Below are 11,999 nucleotides of genomic sequence, written 5' to 3'. Positions count from 1 at the left end.
AGAGGCAGCTTCACCGATCACCTAAACGATCGTTTAACTTCCTGCAGCAGTGACAGCCCTCCAGCCTCCACCGCCCAAGTTTGACTACCCACTATCCATTGCACCACCTATAGACACCATCCTCGGACTTCGAGCACAGCAGTATTTGCAGATCAGTAACGATCCTTCGCCGACCACACCTTTGGATCTCGATCTCTTCATCGGAAGCTAACCAGTTACTTCTGACGACGATGATATTTTCGTGGATGGTGTGAGGTACAAAGGAACCCTTAACCTCTGGGAACTCATGGTGAAAAAGAAATCAGAATCTTTCGAGTCCGAAGTTTTTAAGACCTTGTCGACTATGCAGAGATCCTGCACAGTTCCGGTGCATGTATCAAGGCAATTAACCCTCTCGAGAACCCTAAGGCGATAAAGATCTAAGTGGACGAAGATTGTGTCTCACATCTAAAGCAAGATTAGCATTGTAGCGGACTTCAAACCGTGTTTCTACCCTCCGACTTTGACCAGCTCCTTTTTTGCTTGGATCTGTGCAACACTGCATACCGTGCTGGAAACAATGGTGTGCGCAACGCGATTATGGCGATCATCGATGCCATAAAGAAAGGTGAACACATCAGCATCAAGGAATATAAGCAACTCCATCGTAATATCCTCAATTAAGAAAGGTTTTGTTTGAAAGTATGCATACGGTGGTAGAAGTTTTTTTGACACTATCACCAGTATCGCTGGTCGCATGTTCACCTCCTCTGCTGCCAAGACATTGAAAAGTAGGCCTATGAGCACTGCCACTAATGCAGCCATGATAGGAGTGGTAGGTGGTAGTCGTCAACCATGTCGTTGACAAAGTGACCCGCACTCGAAAACCCATTGACCAACGCAGCAAGCCCAATCAACAGCTCAGTGTTAAACGCAGAAAGCCCAACAACCAAACCCAGTTAAACAATTTCATCTCTGGTCGTGGCATCGATACCATCCCGACTTCCTCCAATGCTATAAATAAATACATTATGTCTGACATCCTTACAATCACAGAAGGGTTGACCTTCGATGAAAGTCTTCAAAAATATTAATACTAGGTTCACGAATTCGAACCTTAAGCCGGCGCCCAACTTACCAACTCTGGAGCGTCACTCCTGCAGACGAAAACAAGATGCAACTGTACAAAACCATCCAGAAAAAATCCACGATCCTCTGTGGATTTCGCATGAGACAGTGTGATTTCATAGTCGTTCTCCAAGCCTCACAGTTTAACTGCCGCCTAGCTACCAATAGTGGTCGCGAAAAGCCAAGATATATTATCGTTGCCTTTCAAACCGACAGAGATAATGACAAAACCAATAATGCTTCCGTGTTCAATCGCTGTCGATTGCAAAATATCCATGTCACCCTCAAAGCTGAACGCTACTCAGCCGTCGACTTTAATGCCGGTTTTTTTTCTTCAGAAAACAAGGTTGCCATAGTGTTCAAGGAGGATGTAGACTTCAGAAAGAAATTCTACAACATTGACACCCTCCTTAGTAACGGTGATGTCAACCCCTCTGATTTCATTGACATATAGCCGCTGTTGGTCATCGATGTAAGTCATCAGTCCGAGCGGACATCCAAATTCGAGCGGCATTCGAGCGTTATGTTCCCGCCAACACCGAAGCATTTGCACTTCCAATCTCCGTAGGAGTCCTAGGCATCCAGTTCGAATCGTTCGGTCAGTAGTTGAACGTCGTGTTTTAATAAATAAATGGACACCACACTGTTGCACCAAATTGTCCACAACACAGACCTAAAACAAGGGTTTTCCATCCTTGTCTCTAGAAACGACAGTCGCATTTTTACTCTGTTCAACCCCCTCCCCCAACTACAATTTAAGGAATTGAACACCACATTGGGATTTAAGCGACAGCTCTACACATTTGATCGGGCAACAAATGTTACAAAGAGGGTGAAGACATTGTTAGCATCAGAAGCATCAACAGCATCCTGGTGAACAGTGGCATCATCAATAGCAGCTACATACACGGCTCCCAACAGTCCACTATCTGAAGCTCCCCCCCCCTGCAATCGATTCCGGGGTAAAGATCATTCAAACCCCCCAAAAATATGGTGTTCTTACCCGTGATCTTGAGAACCATCAATCGCATGCAGACATACATCACCAATCCAGACGGCGATCCTCCACAATCTCCGCAGAGAACATCTCAACATCCGCTTCCATCTTCGCGAGGCATGAATAAATAGTCCATTGAAATACGGTTTGAACTTTATAAAAGGTCAATCTAAATATTACAGAGAGCAGACAAAAAAGGTTTCCCGGTCACCATTCGTTTATCCCACACAAACCTGCATAGTGAACACAAGATGTTGTTTACCCCGCGACAGATTAAAAAGATCACAAAGCTTCTACAAAATGGTTCTAGTGGAAAAAAGCACTAACCAATTGAAGAAAAACAGTCAAAAAGAAAGTGGATTCCTATCCATGTTAGCGGAAAGGGCAATGCGAGCCTTTCCTATGTTGGCGAACACAATTCATGTCAGCATGAGGTGTTGGAGCCCTAAGTTGTCTGTGTGAAATAGCGATCAACAATGCATTTGGACCTGGATTTTACATCAAAAGGGGTGGTTGTGTGAGCTGTGTGAAGGTGTGTGATAAAGGTCTGTATATTTTCCCTTCAACCTATAGTGACGGTTTGTATTTAAAACTAGGTCATCGATTCTACTAGGCCTAGGGTTCTGGTCTGATCTGATCTGCAGCAAACAGTCCGTTCAAGAACATTCCACTTTTGATACAATCTTTATATATATAAAATCTATGATTTGGTTGAATTTAATGGAAATTGAAAGACCAGGGGGGTCTCATCCTCATTTAAGCGGTCTCAGGTAGCTTTTCACTAAATATTTTGAATATCCAGTTGGCACTTTAGGCGCTCCGTAAACATAAAAGACAGGAAGTCTACTCAAGTTCCTTTTATTAATGTGTGCATCTACCTATTGACTAAATGTCTGCATAATATTAGAAAGATTGAGCCATAAGGGGGCTCTCACCATTGCCCTGTGCCCTTTGTCCTATAATTTTGATAATTTTTAGCTGAAAAGTGACAATACAAGCCCTCCATAGATATCGAATATGACATTATTCTGGGCAATCCTTCTGATACAACCTTTATATATACAGAGTCTATGATTTACTAAAATTTTGTGGACATTGAAAAACCAGGGGGGTCTCACCCTCATTTAAGCGGTCTCAGGTAGCTTTTCACTATCTTTTTTGAATATCCAACTGGCACTTTGAGCGCTCCGTAAACATTAAAGACAGGAAGTCTAACCCAAATTCCTTTTAGTCAAGTGTGTATCTACCTATTGACTAAATGTCTGCATAATATTAGAAAGATTGAGCAATTAGGGGGCTCTCACCATTGCCCTGTGCCCTTTGTCCTAAAATTTTGATAATTTTTAGCTGAAAAGTGACAATACAAGCCCTCCATAGATATCGAATATGACATTATTCTGGGCAATCCTTCTGATACAACCTTTATATAATCAGAGTCTATGATTTATTTAAAGTTTGTGGACATTGAAAGACCAGGGGGTCTCACCCTCATTTAAGCGGTCTCAGGTAGCTTTTCACGATCTATATGAATATCCAACTGGCACTTTGGGCGCTCCGTTAACATAGAGACAGGAAGTCTACCCAAATTCCTTTTAGTCACGTGTGTATCTACCTATTGACTAAATGTCTGCATAATATTAGAAAGGTTGAACAATTAGGGGGCTCTCACCATTGCCCTGTGCCCTTTGTCCTAAAATTTTGACAATTTTTAGCTGAAAAGTGACAATACAAGCCCTCCATAGATATCGAATATGACATTATTCTGGATAATCCTTCTGATTCAACCTTTATATATACAGAGTCTATGATTTACTTAAATTTTGTGGACATTGATAGACCAGGGGGGGGGGGGGTCTCAACCTCATTTAAGCGGTCTCAGGTAGCTTTTCACTATTTATTTTGAACATCCAACTGGCACTTTGGGCGCTCCGTAAACATTAAAGACAGGAAGTCTATCCAAATTCCTTTTGGTCACGTGTGTATCTACCTATTGACTAAATGTCTGCATAATATTAGAAAGATTGAGCAATTAGGGGGCTCTCACTATTGCCCTGTGCCTTTTGTCCTAAAATTTTGATAATTTTTAGCTGAAAAGTGACAATACAAGCCCTCCATAGATATCGAATATGACATTATTCTGGGCAATCCTTCTGATACAACCATTATATATACAGAGTCTATGATTTACTTAAATTTTGTGAACATTGAAAGACTAGGGGGTCTCACCCTCATTTAAGCGGTCTCAGGTAGCTTTTCACTATATATTTCTTTTATGGGCTTTCCATAAATATTTCTATTTATAATCCTAATTGTTTTCTAGAGTAATCGGTTTTTGTTTCTGTTTTAAAGAAAAATCCTGTATTAAAGTACTGTACCTCTTTGATTTTTTTTTTATTGACATTAATCTATATTACATTTAGACAAATATGCAAATTAGAAAAGGGTTTATATTCGAGAACAACGAGAATTTGCGACAGCTTGAAGAGGTCATGAAACTATCTCCTACGTATCTTATCAGTTCTTTTAACTATAAAAATCATGCTTTTAATGTTATTAAGCATTATTCTTTTTTTATTTTCAACTTAATTTTGAATATCCAACCGACTGCTAGCAGCCGGTTGGATATTGAATATCGAATATCGAATAACGAACCGGCTGCTAACTTCACACACATTTTAATGGACTGAAATTATTCCAGTTGTTTTTTTATAATTATGTTGCTGTGACTTGTCAGAAATAATGAAAAACGATTCATACGTAAAAGCTTTGGCCACAAAGATATAGTGAAATTGAATTTGTCAAATTATTTGATTTATTTCAATACCATTAATGTAAAGAACCATTTATGAAAAAAGTCCTACTTCATTAAAATTATATAAAATGATATTTCACCCGCAGCTTCGAACGGTAGTTTCATCTATAATGTCAAATCTAGTGAAGGAACTATTATTGTTATCCAAATATCAGGTTATTTTTTGTCCAATAAATATTAATTTATAGTTTAAAACCAAGACTCATATGTTTTGCTTTATCTCAAAATGTATTCAATAAATAAATTTTTTCTCATTGGTTAAAAGCCAAGGATAACACACACAATATTCATTTTGTTGTCTATCAAAACAAACGTTTCGAGACTTCTTCTTCCGTTAACACCCATATATCACAACCACTGATAATAATCATACTAATAAATAACAAAAAAGAGTAAAGTGCAATACCACACGACAGAGCCGAGGGCTGGTTTAATAACAACCAATTAAATAATATTTATTGTATACAAATTTCGAATCAGAACGAAAAGTCATCAATATATACTAGTATTTCAATACACACAATTATTTGTAAATCAATCAATCTCTTAAATGCTTAATGCATGATACAAAATATCAAATAGCATGGATGTACAAATTAACGTGACCTATCGAGTAGACCCTGTCTTGCCGAATGATTTAACTGCCAAATCACACAAAACACTTAACCTAAACGCCATCTATGGGCAGACAATTCAGAAGAAAATAATTTCATTCTAATTCATAAATTCAACCGACTGAAATTATATTGTGTGTTTAAGCCTTGTATGTATTATGTACCCCAAACAAAGTTTAAAAAGTTTTATATTCCTTTTTCTTTTTCAAATTGATAAATAACCGCAAACATATAAAGGAAATAGTTTAAACTTTATAAATGTTTTGAAATTGGTTTTATATTGGAAATTATTGGAAATTATTTTGATATAAGACTTCAAATGCAGTTAGGAACAGGTATATATTTGGAAACAGTTTTCCCGTCAGTGAGCATGCATACTAACTCAGCTACCAATCAATCATAACATTTATGTACCCTCACTTTATCGGGTATACTCTTAAGTTAAGTAAAAACTGGAGTTCATATCTGTACATGCCTAATTCCTTTAGAAGACGTTAAAACAAAAAAAGTATTAATTTGTTTCGGCATTTTTGTTTTAAGGGATTTGATTCTTCTACTGCTTAATTTCGTGTAGTTTTGCAATAATTTAATAAGCATCTTCGAGTGATGTAGATCAAACAATACACCGTATTATAACGATAAGGACACTTCAATTTTGGGTATATTGCCTTAACACTTTTGTGGTGGTGACTACCGAACCATGACGTTAAATGTCTTCTGTTTTGGGAGTCTTAGATTTGTTGTTTCAGTAAAGTAGCCTTATCATTTTCTTATATTCTTTCATAATTTAGAAACAGTGTGTGATAAAATTCATTACATTCTATTCGAACGACAAAAAGGAAGAGTGTCCACCCAAAGTTTATGGTTGAGGTTCGTGCTGCTTAGTCTTTAGTTTTCTATGTTATTTTTTTTGTACTTTTGTTTGTTTATTGGTCTTTTCAGACATGTCGTTGTCTGTTTAATTTTGACAAACGAGTTTGAATATCTTTAAGGTCTCTTTGTCCCCTCTTTTTCTACATATCTCCTTTTTAAATTCCTTGAAACTTACATTCTATATTCTGCCTTTCAAAGTTCAAAATTTCAACTTGAGCAACAAGTTCTTCCTGTTGCTGTTTCATTTCTTCCATTTGCTTTTCATTCTTAACAAACTCTACGTAGATATCATGGATTGAATGATCGATGTGGGCTAGTTTTGATGTCTCGCAATCTGTTTTCATAGAAGGACAGATTATTTCTATTGCCTGAAAAAATAAGATTGTTTGATTCTTCTTGCATTTGTACATATTAGGGAAACAATAGTGTTATACATGTTATAAGTAAATGTAGCAATTGTATTTATTAAAGAAGTAGTATTTTCTGTTGTGCTACCATCATTCTTTCTAAATGAACTTGTATAGATTTTGTCTACATTGTTAAAAAGTCAAATAACAAAATACCGAACCCCAAGTAAAAACTTAAAACAAACAGTCTTTTATCAAATGACAAAATCAAAACTTAAACCCATAAACCGAATAGAAATAAACTGCCATATTCCTGACTTGGTATTTCCTTATGTTGAAAATAGTTGAAAAACCATGATATAATGCTGGTAAAAACTTAAACATGTTGAATGACAGCGGCATCTTTCCATTATATTGAGAACAATGTGTGGCAAAACAAACAGACATTAATCATTTTAATGACACGTCACCAAAGTGGATACTAGGATTTTATTTAACTGTTTGTTAAGTAATATAACACGTGTATGAAACGTTTAGCTTTTGTTTGAAAAACTGTTCCATTTTATGTTGATATATATCGTACGCCTGCTGCACTTGAAAAATGAAATCCTTTTTAATGCTCAACTATTATGTGTATCAATGCAATCACTCAAGGTAAATATGCATGTATTGGTCATACTTTATTGTTGGAAATCAAAGATTAAAGTTGATAATTCCAAGATTAAAGTCGACAATTTGAAAAAAAGGATGGCTCGCATACGCTTCCGTAACTAAACTAGAGTCGCCACACATTTTTATTCAACTACCTCTTGCTTTAAATAAAATGTAATTTTTGTTAAGATTTGTTTTTTAATTCTATGGCTATAGGCAGCTATAAATGAATAAATATTTAGGTTCAATCTTGCCAGAATCTTGATTAGCTCCCACAGATTGATGAAAGCGCTAAAGAAAGTACATTCCTTTTAAATTAAATTTTGTATTGAATAAAAAAGAATGTGAATTTCTTTGAATTTACATAAATGTTAAACACAATTACTTCTTGTTGTGAGCAAGGATTGTTTTAATAGATACACTTAAAGGAGCATTAGCTGTCATTTATTTTCTTCGATTTGAATCAAATTGTAATATTTGATTATTAACATTCTAAATCGTATACTAAATAATTAGTATTCAAGTTATATAAAAAGTCTAAAATAAACAATTTACAATGCAAGGGTCTATAAATAAGTTTAAACCTTTCGTGTGTTTTTGAGTCAATATGCCACCTAATTAACCATCGAGGTAGCATCCGAAGATTACGAACGTTCATATAACACGATATAAACATAAATAAAGATGTAGATAGATAGCGAACTCGCGCAATTTGATTTTTCTATGTATTTTTTATTTCATCTTATAGGTAAGAAATATATGTAAGTTAATGCGTAAATCATTTATCGAACTAGGGGTTAAATTGAAGCTCACACAAATAGGGATTGAATGAGATCGAATTATGAACTTGCAAGTAAAGAATTCACCAGCGATGTTTCTTTGTTTATTCTGACAAAACTGAACCAAACTGCCTGCAAAAAGCGATTTATAATTTCAATATTTGCTTTCGTTCTGATTGAACAAACAAAATCGTGTCGTTATTATTTTATCATACCCCGTAGCTATTGCTCCTTTAAATGCATACTGAATTTGTTACTATAAAAAGTAGTTTCACAAAATATTCATACTTGCATTCGAAATCGTACTGATATATTACTAGATTTATTTCACTTGACTCGGCGGGGTTAAAGAAGTTCGCTTATTTAAGATCAGTCCATTTATAGACAGGGGTTTTGGAATTAACTCATCAATGAAGTGTCCAGTTATTCGTCCAATATCATACACTCAATTCTTTTATATAAGCATTTGGTGACAATGATAGGTGATTAAAACGTAATAAAAATTATAACGGCAATCATCCTTATTACATACATCTTCAAATAGACTGTCCTTATGCAAATTAAAATATAAGGTCCGCCCGATCAGTTGAAATAACATTGGTACTAAATTATAACATTTATCACCGCACCTAATAAATTAAAGTATAAACAAGATAACATTCTAGAAAGTGTATTATCATATTATGTAAATATTCACTGGGGTAAAGCTGATGACCGTAACTTCATTCACGGTCATCCCAAGATGTCGGTTGAAAAATTAGGTCAGTTTCTGGATTGTCTGTTAAAGTGTTTCTATATCATTTTCTAAACAAATCATATATTGAAACGATGAAAATTTATAAAAGATTCACACGGAAATCAGTAACTACTACAGAGAAATGTGCATTATTTATGTATAATTGTCATTTTGTTTATTTTCTTTGGTTACATCTTCTGACATCAGACTCGGACTTCTCTTGAACTGAATTTTAATGTGCGTATTGTTATGCGTTTACTTTTCTACATTGGCTAGAGGTATAGGGGGAGGGTTGAGATCTCACAAACATGTTTAACCCCGCCGCATTTTTGCGCCTGTCCCAAGTCAGGAGCCTCTGGCCTTTGTTAGTCTTGTATTATTTTAATTTTAGTTTCTTGTGTACAATTTGGAAATTAGTATGGCGTTCATTATCACTGAACTAGTATATATTTGTTTAGGGGCCAGTTGAAGGACGCCTCCGGGTTTGGGAATTTCTCGCTTCATTGAAGACCTGTTGGTGACCTTCTGCTGTTGTTTTTTTCTATGGTCGGGTTGTTGTCTCTTTGGCACATTCCCCATTTCCATTCTCAATTTTATGAAACAGGAATTTCGATTTGAAAAAATCGTGAAGATGACCGTAAATCACAATCGAGATGACCGTAACAGAAACAGCGATTCATAACAAGGGTGACCGTAATTGGTTTTAAGATGACCGTAATTTGTAAATGATGACCGTAACTTTTAAAGGATGACCCTCAAATATCCGTATTTATATAACTACCTTTTTGTATCAAATGATAAATCGTGTTGGTATAAACATATTAATATGAGAGTATTATCCTATAGGTAGAAGAAAATAAGACGTGCTTCACATGCAAAGTTTACCATATGTATCTTTTTTACGGTAGAGGGTTTAATTTTTAAAATGAATTTGCAAAAAGACATGCAAATAAACAGGTAGGGAAAACATTTTTAAGACTATTTTAAGGATCTACTTTGCTGGAGCTCACCTTCACTAGTTTAGTCGTAGATATTTTCAAAATATTTTCTGTGATTTTATTTGCACGACAAAATGGAAGATGTCAGGTGGAATTTTCGAAAATTCTTAAGCATTTAAAAAAAAAATTCTAATTAAATATTTCGTGGAAGGGCAGACTAAATATTTTCAGTGGTTGAAGATTATAAACCCTAGTTATCACACACATGCTACAAAAGCGCGATAAAATGACACCTTACAAGTATAATGAAAAAAATGCGGTGCACAGCCTCCAACTGCACGACAAAAGATTTTTTTTATTTCTGGGATTCCTTTTAATGCATTATAATAAATACACATTTTTAAAAATGACAATGCATGTACACCCATTGATATTAAATCGTCTTCCATTTTGTCGTGCAAATAAAATCACAGAAAATATTTTGAAAATATCTACGACTAAACTAGTGAAGGTGAGCTCCAGCAAAGTAGATCCTTAAAATAGTCTTGTACGAATAGCGTATCACAAGGCGGAACGTTGTCAATTTGTATATATACAGAAATGTTATTCATACAGTTAGGATTATACTTCGTCAAAATTATCTCCCAATTACGTCAGTTCATGCTCACAATCGTAGAAATGGAAGCCATTGTAGGGATGACGCTCTGCCAATTTTGCTCTTGAAAACTGACAAATTTATCCACATAGCACCATTATGATCCTTATATGTCAGTTATATTTTAAAAGACAAATGTATCTACTAGCTAATGAGCATCACTTAATGATCTTGTCTGCATTGATTTAACTTAAAAATATTGTCTGATCGGATGTCAGGTGGAATTTTCGAAAATTCTTAAGCATTTAAAAAAAAAATTCTAATTAAATATTTCGTGGAAGGGCAGACTAAATATTTTCAGTGGTTGAAGATTATAAACCCTAGTTATCACACACAAGAAAATCATATTTTTTCGAAGATATTCATTTTCATCATCCAAATTAAAAGACTGTCGTCATGAACTTTTAGAAAAAATAGCTATTCGAACACACCTACTGTTTTTGTGATTCATTAGATAGGTATTTCACTTGACCTATATATTCAATTTTCATCTTTTCATACTGTCATTTTTTTACGTTATAAAGTCAACCTGTAGCTTTGATATATAAAAATGATAGAATCTGAAGCGAGATGATATATCAAATACTCTTGCTTTGTACGTTTTAAAGCCAAAATATACACCTCAAACATGCCCTAACATAAAAAGGTGCACTCGATTTTCTCTTTTCGATACAATCGTTACCTATTTTGGGGAATTTTTTCTTGATTTTATTCACATAATGGAAGTGCAGACAAGAAAATTTCTGAACTAAAAGATTGATATGTTCTCCGTCCCACGTTCAAACAAATAAATAAATCGGAGGTTAAGCTTTTTCTACATCCAAATTATAGATACCCATGTCGTCGACTTGATATCTTATTGTTTTTCATTACTTTGTAATAGATAAATTGAAGTAAATCATAATTTGCATTTTTATCAAGGAAAATAATGACCTCACACAGGTCATTATTTTATGCCTTTGAGCATATTTCATTGAAACATGGTATCGTCCGGGGTGATTCTGAAAAAAGAATGACCTGTCGTTCTGAAAGAAAATAACTCCATATAGGTATATAATGATATAGAAACACTTTAACAGACAATACAGAAACTGACCTAATTTTTCATCCGACATCTTGGGATGACCGTGAATGCAGTTACGGTTATCAGCTTTACCCAGTGAATATTAAACACAATTGCATAAAATAAATTAAAAGAAATGTGTACACTATCAACATTCAATCGATTATTTCATTATAACAATACACTGAGGTATGTTGATTGACTATAACAGAGGAAATTAAGATACAAACGGAAAATCGTAGTCTTATCATAAGGTTGTGGTGTTTATAAAACTAAAAGATTAGAATACCGACTATTCGTGGATTTAATTTAAATTTATTTTTAAGAAGTAGCCATTTTAATGCATAAGATGAGAAATAACGGCGTAAAAATTTAATGTCACAATGAAGTTTCAATTTCAACTAAATTAATGCATATACAAAAATAC

Source organism: Mytilus galloprovincialis, chromosome 13 (genome assembly GCF_965363235.1).
Source record: "Mytilus galloprovincialis chromosome 13, xbMytGall1.hap1.1, whole genome shotgun sequence".
Classification (NCBI taxonomy): Eukaryota; Metazoa; Mollusca; class Bivalvia; order Mytilida; family Mytilidae; genus Mytilus; species Mytilus galloprovincialis.
The sequence above is the reverse complement of the archived record's forward strand: the minus strand, read 5'-3'. Positions refer to the sequence as shown.